Genomic DNA, 15,440 nt, shown 5'->3' with positions numbered 1-15,440 from the left:
CTTGTAGATAAATTTAGCATATGTCAAAGGAAAAGGAGAAAACTTGTTAAGGTGATGCCAGGGTCCTTATCTTTCTCTTTTGTGTTTTACATACATAAAAATAAGTTACTGTGGTGAATTCTATATCAGGAAGAGAGCTCAATCAATAGAATAGTAAGACAAGAGTAGTAAGTACAATATTGTCAAACTCAACTGTAAAAAACAGCAATTTTCTTTATTTTCTAGAACTCAACCTAGTTTCAATCTTAATCCCATTCTGCCCCAGACCAAAAAGAGGTATCATTTTGTCAATTCAAGGTAGACTCAAGGATTCCTCCTACCTTTCCTTTTCTTCCTGGTGTTGTATATAAATACTCAGGTCATTTTGGTGAGATGTGGAATGTGAGATAGTGGCATTTTGGTCCTCCATCACCATTGCTATAGTGATATCCACTGAAGTATATTCTACAATCTAGCTTCTGGCATTAAAATCCTCATAATGGTATCATCTGAGGTGTTCAATTCTCATGTGGTCTCATCATATGATTCATGCCACAAAAGATGCTGCTAGTATCCTCCAATATTTCTGACTCAAAAAAGCTATGCCAGTATTATTTAGAAAAGTCATTCGCCTATACTCTAAGTCTTGGTGCATGGAGGACCTAGTTAGCCAGTTTTATTCTCTTCTGCCAAGAAGACGCATAGGACCATAGCAGCACAGATTTTTACCTAATTGCAAATCCCTAAAGTTATCAGGGGATTCTACTTTCTCTCCATCAGTTTAGAATCACCTCAAGTGGAACAAGAAGAGATGAGAAAGTTACATAGTATCTTTTTGCTAAACTTCTTTCAGCTCAAAGGATCTTTCTCTAGTCTGGTGAAGGTTCTGGTGGGGTGGGGGAGAGGTTGCAAGGAAACTTGCTTCTGAGTGGTATGTATCCTTTCCCTAATTTTGTAGTCTCATACCTGGATGGTATCTTTTAAAATATAAAAGGCAAGAACATTAGGGTTTGCCTTTGTTCTGCTATTCTCTTGAGAAAGTCTTCCCCTAAACGAGGGGTGCATCTTGTGAGTGGCTATCTAGAAAAAGAAAAGTTCCTCAGTATACAAGAAGACTTAATATTAAATATCTTAATTTTTTCCATATTTAGTCTTCAATAATAAGTTATAATTTTCTGAACTTAATCACTTAATGACAGCTTAATAAGCAAGTATTAACCTTTATGTTATTTGTCTACAGAATTTCTTGTAAGGATATATTTTGAGTTTGCTTTACATTGAGTTTTCTTTTTGTTTTCATGGAAAAACAGCATTCACTAATTTATTTATTTATTTTATTTGAGAGAGACAGCATAAGCAGAAGTGGCAAAGGGAGAGGGAGAAAGAATCTCAAGCTGACTCCATGTCAAGCATGGAGTCCAACATGGGCTTGATATCACAACACTGAGATCATGACCTGAACAAAATCAAGAGTTGGACACTCAACCAACTGCACCACCCAGGTACCCAGCACCACTATTTAAAAACCTGTCACATGTAAAATCTGTGCTGTAATAGTTTTGGAGTAAATTTGGGCTTATAAGAATATACTTTTAAATACAAGTGATGAGTTTAATTTACAGAATGGAAAGGGTTTGAGAGCTTAAATGAGGAATCTTACTATTTTTCCAAGATATCAGTGGTATTTATTCACTTATTCAAATATTTTAAATGAAACTGAGAATTACTCAAGAATATTGTAGCCAAGGCAATTATCAAAGCTGTTTCATACAAATTACAATTTAGACAAGCTAGCACAAGCCATTGTGCTCCTTCCTATAAAGAATTCAAAAACTGAGGACAAAATCATCTTATGAATTTATAATAAAAGTAATCTAATACATAATAATGAATAGTTAGGATTTTGTTGATTTATGATTTTTAAGATGGCTTTCAAACTCAAGCTCATTTAACTCTCAAAGTAACTCTGTGAGGTAGGCACAGTGGTGGTGTTTGTTTGTTTTCATTTAAGTGATAAGCAAGTAGACTCAGAAGAGATAAATTATTTACTTGAGGTCATAAGTCACAGATATTCAAAAGTAGAACTAGAACTATATGTTCTGAATGATAATACAATGGCTTTTCTATCTCAGAATTATAGTAGCAAAATCTGAATGAGAGTTTTACTGTACTCAGGGATGGATTACACATATTAGCAACACAACTTAATTAAACATGATTATAAAAGAGCTATGATGGGGCTCATAGATGTAATTTGCTCCCTAGCAAATTCAATAATTCAATAGATTACCTTATTTTCTGAGTAATGTGTTATGCTATAATATTTTAAAAGAAGTACAGTCTGTTCCAAATAATTCTACCACAGTCTTATTTATTACATCACTAAAATGCTTACTAATCTATTTCTCTGATATTTTGCAAAAAATAAACATATACCTAGTTCTTTTATGAAATACCATAAATCTCAAGTTGGTCAAATCATGATTAACGAGGTTTACTGGATATCAGCGTATGAGTCTTCAATAAATAATGCTTATTCTTTTCAACTGGACTGCATAATTCAGTAACGACGATTGGAAAGTATGATAAATAGCATGCTAACATGATAGAGATTTGAATAACTGTTTTGTCCTCGCAGATCTTCAAAGATTTGAACAAATACAGAATTCATTACAGCAGGTCTTCAAATAAAACTAAAAAGGAAAAAAAAAAAAGATCAGTTCAATTTCTATAAGTAAGAGATTGGAATTACTTGAAACAGGCTTGTGGTAGCTATTCTCTGGGGAGAATAGTTGTTAACTCAATAGAATCAAGTCCTGAGATGGAGGGGGAGAAAAACAAACCAATCAAGGCTAATGGTTCCTGATGAACCCAGATTAAACACAGAGATCGGTCTGGTTTAAATATACTCAAGGGAACAGTCCTTCAGACAAGAGTATCAATTTTCACTCTGGGTCAATAGGATGAAGAGTATGTGGTTAAAAATCAGATATTGCAAATGTATACAGCTTGAGTCAGGACGTGTGTTGAAAAAACAACTTGGCAATGAGAAGACACTCTGAGAGTACATGAAAAATTATAATTAATATAGTCAACTAAAAATTATTTAAATTAGGGAACCGAGGAAGATAGTTAAAAATTAATATGCAAAACTCAATATATATCTTATCAAATAAAAAAAATAATAACAATGAAAATACTTATAAAAACTTTGTCCAAAAAAATCTAGAATTAAAATGAAGAAAGCTGCAAAAGTACTGAAAAATATAAACACTTGGAAAAGGTAAGAGATATCACTGTACATAGATGATAAGTTTAAATATTGTAAATATGGTAAAGATTTAAATATACTCTGGTTTCTCTCAAATCATATAAATCATGGGGCACCTGATTGGGTCAGCTGGTTAAGTGTCCAACTTCTGATTTCAGCTCAGGGTGGTGAGATGGAGTCCCACCCTCAGGTTCCCCACTGGAGGTGGAGCCTGCTTACGATTCTCTCTCCCTGTCATCCCTCCAACACATAACACCAACCCTGCTGGTGCTCTCTCTCCTAAAAACTAAAATTTTAAGGATACCTGGGTGGCTCAGTGGTTGAGCCTTTGGCTTACAGGATCCAGAATCAAGTCCCGCATCGGGCTCCCTGTGGGAGGCCTGCTTCTCCCTCTACCTATGACTCTGCCTCTCTCTCTATCTGAGTCTCACATGAATAAATAAATAAATAAATCTTAAAAAAATAAATAAAAATTTAAAAATCATATAAACCTTTCACCTTTTAAATACTGTAGATTTAATATTTAACATTAAAATATTAAAATCTCAATATTATTTTTGTTTAATCTTTTTCTTTAAAGATTTTATTTATTTATTCATAGAGACAGAGAGAGAGAGGCAGAGACAGAGAGAGAGAGGCAGAGACACAGGCAGAGGGAGAAGCAGGCATCATACAGAGAGCTTGACGTGGGACTCAACCCAGGGTCTCCAGGATCATGCCCTGGGCTGAAGGCAGCACTAAACCGCTGCGCCACCGGGGTTGCCCTATTTTTGTTTAATCTTATAAAATGATGCTAAAATTTATTAAAGGCTATACTGATAAAAGACAAAATAAATTGAAAGTTTTCCTATAAAGATTGTCAATCCAGCCTTGTTTAAAAAAGTGAAAAAAAAATACAAGTATTTAAATATTTAAATTAATTACACTGCAACTGATGACTATGATCTATCAGGCAATATTTCTTTTTTACAATAAATACATTGCCAGATTAGTTACAAAATGGTATGTATATTATAATGATGATTTTTAATTTGAAAATATTTTAGATATCTATAATAGTTATGCATATTTTAATTAGGAAACACACTGGGTCAAATCCTCACTGCTTCCTGGTGCAGATTGATAAATCTCTTAGGGTGGGAGTGGAGAGGACAATTCACTATCTTGTCTGAGGAACAGTCTTTGAGTAATCCCAACCATTTTTTAAAATTTATTAATTTATGTGAGAGAGAGAGAGAGTGCAAGGGGAGAGGCAGAAGAAGAGAGAGAATCTCCAGCAGACTCCCTGCTGAGTGCGGAGCCCAACAGCAGGCTCGATCCCACTACCCTGAGATCATAACCTGAGCTGAAATCAAGAGTTGGGTGCTTAACTAACTGAGCCATCCAGGTCTCCAAACAATATCAACATTTTTAACTGGCCCCTCCCATGTCAGTTTATGTTTCCTTCTTTAATCTGATCCCATTTAATTTTTTCAAGGAAATAATCATAATTTTTGTCTACCACTTACCAATATGCTTATATATATACATATATGTATAATACATATACATATTTATATATTACATATACACGCATTTATTTACTTTTATACCTGTCATTGCTAACTAAGGCTTGAGCCAGAAAAGGATGGCTTATTACTCAGCCATTAGAAAGGATGAATACCCACCATTTGCTTCAATGTGGATGGATGGAATTGGAGGGTATTATGCTGAGCAGAGTAAGTCAATCAGAGAAGGACAATCATCATGGTTTCATTCATATGTGGAATATAAAAAATAGTGAAAGGGATTATAAGAAAGGAGGGAAACTGAGTAGGGAAAAATTAGAGAGGAAGACAAACCATGAGAGATTCCTAACTCTGGGAAATAAATAAAGGGTTGCTGAAGGGGAGGTGGTGGGGGGGATGGGGTAATTGGGTGACAGGCATTAAGGAGGGCACTTGATGGTTACATATCTATATATATCTATCTATATCTATATGACCATATATATGAACATATACTATATGTTGGCAAACTGAATTTATAAAAAAATTTTTAAAAAGAAACTGGAGAAAATATTGGAAAAATTTGCAATAGCAGTCGACAGGGCTTACCTCTATGTTGCAGTGTTCATTATTAAGTAGGAGAATCATAAATCCTTTTTATTTTCTTTTTCAAGATAATTCATGCTATCTGAATTTTCTACTCTGGGCATGTATTACTTTTGTAATTATAAAATATACAACATGTTATTATTTTTAATATCCCTAGTCATATCTTCTAGTTTAAAGAAAAACTAAAAACATTTAAAAATATTTTTACTTTTATTGTTCTACATTAGCTATAGAAGGAAAATGGGCATTGTCTAGTAAGAAATTCACTCAGATCTGTGCCACTACTTATTTATGAGGCTATATTATGTTAATTAAATAAACACACTACTAGAGTATAATCTCTTTAGAAATAAAAACTGCATCAAAGGCATTTTGATACTCTGATGCAGCTAACATAGGACTTTGCACATAGTACTTAATGAAAGGTAAGTTGAATTTAACTTAGGTATTTTAAAACTGGCTTATTATTCACATGTCAGTCTCATTTTATTAACCACCTAATATATCCTAACTTGATATATTTGGGGGATATGTTTCAATTCCCTAAAAATACTTTTTAAAAAGGTTTCTGGAAAGAATGTATGTCATTCTGTTGAAGATAAGAAATTTGTGGCATATTGTGCACTTGTTAATTATAAACTGTTTTATTGGGGGATCCCTGGGTGGCTCAGCGGTTTAGCGCCTGCCTTTGGCCCAGGGCGTCATCCTGGAGTCCCAGGGTTGAGTCCTGCATCAGGCTCCCTGCATGGAGCCTGCTTCTCCCTCTGCCTGTGTCTCTGCCTCTCTTTCTCTCTCTCTATGTCTATCATGAATAAATAGATAAATCTTTAAAAAAATAAATAAACTGTTTTATTATCTTAAAAAAACAAAGAGTATTTAGTATCAAAATGAGCAAACGTATATGCTCAGATGAATCATTTGTACTTGAGATCTAACAGTATTTTTTGAATTTTATCTTTAAAAATATTTTCCTATCAGATTTAAGGAAAAAAAAACTTTAAATCTTATAGCATAGAGTTCCATGTTGAATGGACTAGGATGTAATGCTACTGTATTGAAAAAATTACTGATTTTTTTCTCATTCCCCAAACTGTTCAAATAAATGTGGCAACTGGTTATTGGCCTCAGATTAGAGTCATATTTTCCCAAAGGGCACCCAAACTGCTAAGAAAAATGGGTCATTGAGACAAAATTTATTATAGAAGAATGCACATTTACATAGGATCTCAGGGAACTTCTATGTTTTTTTTTAGGGTTCTGAAAATATGCAATGTGAATGAGTTAGAACCTGTAACCTGTCCCTCCATTCATTTTATTAACCTGGGTTTACTATAAAAGCAAAAAGTTTATATCTGTTGAAAATATGTACATCCCACATAGGGTTCCAGCAACTACGTATGAGAAAAAAAAGTCTAATTTGACTGGACTGCTTGCTGATTGATTTCCTAAAGTCCCATTGCTTTCGATTTCTCAGTGATGACATACTTCCCTGCAGTCAATATGCATCTCTTAATTTGTTTGCCGGAAAATTGGCCTCTTTTGCCTTCTCAAATCACACTTTGTAATCAATGGCTATGTTCTAAATGCAACTCAGAAATGTCTTTAGAAATCGAGGGCAGTTTCAATAAATTATTTTTAGCCTGATGTTCCTCTAGGAACTTATTATTACCACAGCATAGCAGCAAATTATATTTTTCCTCTCCCTTGCATCTACAAATGAACACATATTCTACTACTGTAAGCCAAAATTTACAGAGCACTCACAATACTATGAATATATTTTGTCCAATAAAATCTATTCCCAAATCATGTCTTGGAAACATGCCATAGTTACGTTATTCTTGTGATACTTCCTATATTTTAAAATATACAAATTGATTCTTCAGTCATTTGGCCTACCAAGTAAAGTAAGTCTTCAACACCTGGACGTGGAAAGAGTCTGGACTTTAAGGAAAGCCAAGGGCCATCTAATACTATCAAAAGATCCAGGGTAAGACACTTAGGCTTGGAATTTAAAGTCAAAATTAGATTACAGTAATGAGTAACAATTACTGTTTAGAATAAGCTATTGCATTTATATTTGTTCCTTCTGTTCCACAAAACAGTTCTCTTTCTCTGAGACTAGCTAGGCATTATACCATTATTTTATTTGATGTATGGTATATAGGTATCATTTCAGTTACCAGTTGCTGAGGTAAACCTCACCAGTAGATGGCCTACGCAAGTGAGCCACCTGAGCATAGATCTTTGAATGTGATCACAGCACCTTAGCAAGTTAACATCCTTGACTGGTCTGCCCTACAAAAACCATTCCTTATAAGCAACAACAATTGCCACAATCTTAAAATCTTACAGTAACAGTGGAAGGAGCCCCTACATTTATGTCTAGCCACAATAAAATATCAGTTAATTCAGCTGGACAAAAGACAAAAATGAAGAAACAACCTAAGCCAAAGCCAAGATCAAAACAAAGATACTGCCAGAAAGTATAGCCATCACTTCAGGTAGTTCAGAGCTCACCAAGATTGAGGATCAGCTGTAGAGCCACTGCTGATCACCCACAAGTATGATTCATTCATTCAGTGATTTACCCAATGTTAACTGGGCACCAGTACTGCTCCAGGCATGGTTCTAAGAGCAGGGGGGTAGGGAGGTGGTTGTGTTTCAGAAGTGAATAACCTAAACAAAGTTCCACAGAGCTTCCACTTGGAATGAAAAAACTTACATAAAATATATAAATGTAAAATAATGCTAAGTGCTCTGGAGAAAAAGCAAAGTATGGAATTCTCAAATGACCATGTTGTACCAAATATCTTCAAAATATAATTTAAAATAACCTCACTATAATGTTTTTAGAGTTATTAAACAAGAAAACAATTTCTGCAAAGATCATTTATATTCATACTTATATAAGAAACTTTTCCAAACTTATTAGTAGCAGGATTAGTGCAGGATCCAACATTTTTGAATTCTAGGCTATGCTCAGATATATGTCTTAGCATTCAGCTTTCATTAGCCATAGGCTACATTTAGGTTTAAGGATTATGGTATTACCTTAAGAAGAGCATTAGAATAAAACTCAGTAAATGAGGATTCTAGTGATTCAAGAGATCATGAGATCATGAGAAAATCTTAATCTCTTTTTGTTGGTTTCCTCCAACTAGCAAATGCGGATAAGCTCTTTCAAATAAATGTAAAGGAGTATCTGAGAAATTCTGTTCAATTTAATTCAACACATCTTGTACCAGGTATTATGATAAGCATAGAGGTACATTGAGGAAGACAACAAACACTAAATAATTCATCTTTCTAGAAGAAAGATATGCCACTCTAAAACTTAAGTATAGACTTAAAGAATGAGTATATGACAGTGCATTTACTAAGTGAAGTATCTAAACTCTTCAAGGTTCCATAGAAAAAAGGCAATGAGTATTTATTTGTATGATAACAGTAGTAGGATGTCATATTATTATAACTTTATATCAAAGAAATTACAATAAGCCTACAGCCCTATATAAATTATATAGGAAAATAAATAGTTATATATGTCAATATCTTCCCCCACTATATTCTTGAGTGAAATGTGAACTAACCAAGTAAGATTAAATCATGTCTAAATCTTTCAGGGGTTATCACAGAATCAGTTGCTAGCATTCTGTCTCCTCCTTTGTCTTTCATTTTTTACTTTGCTCTATCAAACAATCACACTAGTTACTAGACAGCATAGTCAAAATAAAGTGGCACCCGAAATTGTTCATTTTGTACTGAAATCATCAAAAATAGAGTGAACGGCTGTAAGCAGTTTTCTTTTAGAAAGCCTGCTAGTTGTAAGTGAAAAGATAAAACATTAATTTCTCTATGAACTTTAATTTTTAAAATAAATTTTATAAGGCTGATCATACCCTTTAATTTGATTTAAATATCAAATTTTGATGATGAATCTCTCCATATATTACAGTGATAGAACAAAGAAATAAGATTTCTAGGGCTCACAAAAGCTACATCAATTTTCCATTAAAAGCTTCAGAATTTAGCTGATCTCATTTAATAATAACCTAATTAGTGAAAGTAAGGAAATAATAACATTCATTAATCTATTATCTATTTTATATAAATTGTATAATGAAATTCATCCACAGCCATAAGAATACAGGTTATATAATAAATAACTCTGATAATGTGTGAACACATTTAAAAGCCCAATTTAACCTTTAAGTATACATTTCTTCACTGAAATTGTACAAAATCCAGTCACCAAAGTGTTCCATCTACATTCATTTCTTACCACTAGGAAAAAGGGTGAGGAGCAGGGAGGAAGGAAAATGAGAGGAGGAGAGGAGAGAGGAAGGAAAGAATGATTATCTGACATCATACTCCTGCACCAAATTTTTGGCTTTTCAAATACCTAACACAAAATGGAAACCATGTAGTATGTTATCATACTAAACATAGCCAACACTGGCTCTTATCCCCAGTTTTGGTTAAATGCTAAGAAATATAATTCTTGCTTTTACCTTTTGTTTTTCTACCAAGATCTCCAAAGAGCCATTTCAAAATTATTGTTCTATGAAAAAGCAGGCTTAGTTCCCTTTATCTGCCTTATTTGCATTTACGTTTGGGCTAAGAATTTCATAATACAAAATTCTCAATATGCCTCTGACGGTCTTTTGAATTTTCCCCAATAATAACTCACCTTATCTTCAAAATATTTTTTTTTAAAAAAAGGCTGGTTCATCAGCCTAAATGCCACAATTATTCTATCTCCTCAAAACTAATCCTTTTTTGCAGTAAGGACACAGTACTACTATTCCAATATAGGATAAAATAGCCCACACTGCATACTTCCTTAAAGCTTTTACTTACTACAGAAATACAAACAGAAGAAGGGGAATAATATAAGCACTGTGAAATTCTAAGTAGAATACAGGTGTTTCTTTGTTTTGCGATGTTTTGCTATTTTGACATTTAACAAGCTCAGGAAAATGAAAGATTTCTCCTGCAGCAGAACATATTAGATGAGTAGCCATAGTGAATCTTTTCCCTGCTGATCCCAAGAAGGAGAACAATCACCAAGTGTTTGCATATAGGCCAAAAAAGTGTATCTCAACATTCAAATTGTTTGAAAGATGAATCATCTTAAAAATTATGCAAAATTTGCATTCTATTCCTTTAAATCCAGTTGCTTTCCCTTATTAAAACAAAAACAAAACCAAAAAAACCCTCCCAAACCTTCTAATAATATTGAAGCTCCAGGATGCCACAACTCTCCAGTGGAGGAGAGTTTAGAGAATTGCTGGCACACAATCATATAATCCGAGAAGGATTTATAGTCAAGTCTGAGATGCATTAAATGAAGGTGATATTTTTGAAGAGCTGTACTAACTTACAAAAAATTATTAAATGCATGGCAAATTAATTCACTTAAAGAGGTTTATATAGTCAATCCACAATTTCTAGGTAAGATTTCACTTGGCATAAACACAGTAATCTACCATTCTATTTGAAAATCTCCAATAGGGGAAATTACATATCCTATCATGTTAGCAAGTATAGTAGTCAAAAAATTATTCAAATTCAAAATGCCTTTCTCAGTCACAAGTCATCTATTCCTATCCGCCTAAGATGGAATGAAGAACAGCTATTAAATACTATTACATCATCATTGATATATCTTTTATGTTACAACTTTTGTAAAGAAGCAGTTTTTACTCTGGACTGCAAGGACTGTGTGATGATAACAGCAGTAAAGATAGCAACAGATCTGAAACAACAGTCTCAATACCTCTGAAACCTCAGAGGAACTGAGAAACCAAGGAATTGTAAATCCAAGGTCATGTAGAATTTAAAAAAAAAAAGGAAAAAAGAAAGAAAGAGTCAATACAATAGGAAGCCAACCTAGGACTTTCAGTCTTCTGTTCTTACTGCTTAAATCGTCTCACTATCTTTAAAGTTCTTTTCCATTCAGGTAAGACGAAGCCCTATGGGATTCATTCCCCCTTGTGCAGGTTGCTTAGCTGAGCCATACATTTCTATTGGCCCTATTGATTAGGCATCTGCTTCCTTTCTGTGGATGGTTTGCTCTTGTGGAACCGTGTTTAGCAGCTGTTACAGTTCAGATGAGTGTTGACAGGATGAAAATTAAATTAACACCCAATAACATTTTAACACCTGGTCCAACAACTGCAATATCATTGAATTTCACCTTTTCGAAATTGCTTCGGGAGTTAATTCATCCTTACTTTGACTTTGACCTAAGGAGACACTCCTATAATTTTGCTACAAAAGACTCTCCCTTGACTGTTCATTTATAATTTCCATAAACCTTCCCTCTGATTCATGTTCAATGACTGCATGGGCAGTCTCTGGAAAATACTCTGTAGAAATATTCCATTGAAAGAAGTGCTACTCTCTAGATTATAGTTAAAGAATGAGCATGAACAGAAAATGTTAACCAAAGGGGAACCATGTTTTACTGTAGCACAAGCCAGGCTGATAGGCAAATAACTAATGACTCCAGAAAAATAAAGTTGGAAAGAATGCAGGTTTCACACACATGTGACTTCCTAAGTCTTGACTGGCTTGTGGATAATGTTAGGGATGTACAACATGGCCCTAAAGCTGATGGACTCTGGAGTCAGATGGCCTCATTTAAACATTCAACACTGCTGTTCCTAAACATGTGCATTGCTCAAGATACTTGAATCCCTAAGCTTTAGTATCATCATAAAAGCCAACTAATAGGGGCATCTTGATGGCTCAGTGGTTGAACATCTGCCTTTGGCTCAGGGTGTGATCCTGCAGTCCCCGGATCCAGTCCCACATCTGGCTCCCTGCAGGGAGCCTGCTTCTTCCTCTGCCTGTGTCTCTGCCTCTCTCTCTCTGTCTCTCATGAATAAATAAAATCTTTAAAAAAAATAAAAAAGTTTTTAAAAAACGCCAACTAATAATAGTATCTACTTCACTGGGTTGTTTGACAATTATTCAATCCATGTAAAACTCTAAGTGTGATAGCATCCCATGGGTCTGACACATACTAAGTCCTAAGTAAATCTTATATACCATTATTCTGTCATAAACTATCTGAACTAAAAAGGAGTTTTGAGATCATTTAATCGTATCATCTCATTTTACTGTTAAGTAAACACGAAGAAGTTTGGTAACTTCCTCAAGAGTGTATCAGTGCTGAGAAACAAATCCCGGTTTCCTCATCATAATTCATTTTCTTTTTTAGAAGACTGCCAACTCCCTAATAGGCTACTACTTAGAAAAGATTATGTGACCATATTACATAACTCATTCACTTAACCTTCTTCTAGCTGTTTTTTTCTTCTCTTTGAAAGTAAGAAATACTGTTATCTGCGATTTCCAGGGCTATTAAGACCCAGAGATAAAAAACTATCATCTTATCATTTGATGTTTAGAATTCTTATCAGATGTTAGATGTTCTGCCTAAGATAAGTATAACACAGTACCTAACATATAGGAAGGCAAGGAAAAACTGTTCCTGCATAACCACATAAGAAATACAGCCTAATAAACAATTGTTAGAAAATGATAATCCATTTATTGGATTTTCCAAGATCTTCATCACTCCTTGTTTCCTTGCCTTCAATTTTATTGCTAATTATTTTTGTAAGGAAGAGGAACCAGCAGAAGGGAGAACTGCATATTTTAATATGGTTAGTGTTAGCACTTGTTAACAATTTTTGGCAACTATTTTGTATTCCTACATAATGATATGTTAAACTATACTGAGATTTTTGGGTCAACCACAGATTGTATTTACTTATCTACTTTTTCCACTTGCTTTTTCTCTGCTCTCTTTGAGAGCTTTTGTTCTTGTTTTATTTTTTTATTTTAATTTTTTAAAAAATATTTTATTTATTTATTCATGAGAGACACAGAGAGAGAGAGAGAGAGAGGCAGAGACACAGGCAGAGGGAGAAACAGGCTCCATGCATGGAGCCCGATGTGGGACTCGATCCCAGGACTCTGGGATCACGCCCTGGGCTGAGGGCAGATGCTCAACCATTGAGTCACCCGGGCTGCCCTTGTTCTTCTTTTATGATAAGAGTATTCTCCCCTATTATTTTCTTCCTTTTGTTTTGTTTTGTTTCATCCACTTTTTAAAAAAGTTTTTATTTATTTATTCACAAGTGACAGACAGAGAGGCAGAGACACAGGCAGAGGGAGAAGCAGGCTCCATGCAGGGAGCCAGATGTGGGACTGGATCCGGGGACTTCAGGATCATGCCCTGGTGGAAGGTAGGCACTCAACCGCTGAGCCACCCAGGCATCCCTCATTCATTTGCTTTACATCTTATCCTGAATATATGGGAGTGATAATACAGACATGATTTGCAAGACACAATTTGGAGGTGATAATACTTTCAAAAAATTGTATCTTAAAAAAATTATTTTATGTTAATTCTTTGTAGTAAAACATCTTAAATCATTTTTGCTAAGTTTGAAAAATTCAATGTAAGCATTAATTTTTCAGAAAATGTTTTTATGAAAGAACATATAATTTCATGGTGAAAAAAAGAATGAAAAAAATGACAGGGGTGGGGGCATGGGGATCTAACTACTCTAATCTGCTAGTGTAAGAAAAGCAGCTTCCAGAAGTAAAAATCAAATGGTAGGAAATACTAAATGTTTTCAAAATGTTATATAATTGATTAATTGCCTCATTCTCCTAAATGGTTCCCTTTGTCCCTTTAGGCAAATAAAGCCTTTGTTACTGTAACTCCAGAAAGGATCTAATCACTCTGGGGAGGATATACATTAATTTGAAATATTTAAGCATTAAAGATATACAATGTGCTTGGTACCACATGTATCACTGATTCCTTCTATTATGTCCCAGGTAAATGTATAAATATCCTGAGATCGGTGTCTTTTCACTAAAAATAATAAGACTGATAAAAGTTAAAAAAAATATTTCCAGCTATCTGAATATGTAATTACAACAAAAGGAAAGGTCACAAGATGCTTAAATTCTTACAGATATGACAGTGGTTTTTATCAGTTATTTATAAGACTAATTACTTAGCAACTGAAAGTACTCCTACTAAAACTAACAAATTCACACCATGGTCAATATTAATATTTTAGTATTGTATGAGGAGTGATTTGAAAAGGAAATTTTCATAAACCCATAAGTTCAACTAAAATATGATTGAACATTCTTAAAAGGTGATGGTGGTAAGTGACACTTTGCTTTTGAATATTTTAATTATTCTGTACTACAAAGAGATGTGGTCATCTAGAAAAGATATGTTGTTTTCCTAGGAGGAAAATAAAAGAAGAGAAAAGAGGAACAGAAATCAGGAAAAGTTCTCATCTCTTTCAATAACAATATATGGTGTTCTCAAATAATATTTCATAAAATCATAAAATTGGAAGGGTTCTTAATATTTCATTCACTCAACACCCATGCCATCTGGAAAGAGAATTAGAAAAAGGAGAAAAACAACTATAGCATCTTGAATAAACAAAGCAGTTCACTAGCTTCTGGCTTTATTTAGAAATACTCCAGACATGAGAAAATCACATTACTTTAAATACTTATCATGTTAATAATCGATCTGTCCAATTGCATACAATGTGATCATTCTGGCAACCAGAGCACTACTATCATTCATCAGACATAAAAAGTTCATTCATTAAAAATCTATAGAATCACTAACCTAGAATTAAACGTAGAATCACCTTATAGGAGTATTTCATTTTACGGATAAAGAGACTATGACTGTAAAAAGTGACATGTTTCGCACACAGTCAGAAAAAATAACAAGATTCATATGAAGAGATGTTACCTGATTACCTGACTGGCGAACATTCACTTTACTACACCAGACTAACTGTATGACTCCCTTTATTACTTATTATCAACACCTAAATGGCAGCAGAAACTAACAGGAATATGAAAAGTCTGGGACATTTTCCTCTATTGGTCAAAGAGAATCAAGATCTTACCCACTGGGTAATGAAGGAGACAGGAGAAGCCATTTGTTCAGATGTTCACCTGCCTGTTCTTGTAGCACCTTAACCAGCCATAGTATAAGATTGCTCACCTATTTACATTTGGTGTCA

At 34.1% G+C, this 15,440-nt stretch overlaps 1 long non-coding RNA gene across 9 annotated transcripts in view; it reads right to left on the bottom strand.

Moving 5' to 3' along the window:
• The window catches only part of LOC144320379 (uncharacterized), a 261,658-nt gene that overhangs the window by 39,819 nt on the left and 206,399 nt on the right, over positions 1-15,440 (bottom strand). For 2 of the 9 annotated variants that reach the window (XR_013385913.1, XR_013385915.1), the window contains exon 1: positions 2,582-2,681. The exons of 4 other annotated variants lie outside the window; for them this stretch is intronic. This is a non-coding gene — a long non-coding RNA (uncharacterized LOC144320379). Of the gene's footprint in view, positions 1-2,415; positions 2,682-15,321; positions 15,422-15,440 lie in introns of those variants that run through there. 3 more of the 9 variants (XR_013385911.1, XR_013385914.1, XR_013385902.1) reach the window with 2 other exon arrangements.

Source organism: Canis aureus, chromosome 9 (genome assembly GCF_053574225.1).
Source record: "Canis aureus isolate CA01 chromosome 9, VMU_Caureus_v.1.0, whole genome shotgun sequence".
Classification (NCBI taxonomy): Eukaryota; Metazoa; Chordata; class Mammalia; order Carnivora; family Canidae; genus Canis; species Canis aureus.
This window is presented reverse-complemented; position numbering and strand designations above follow the sequence as displayed.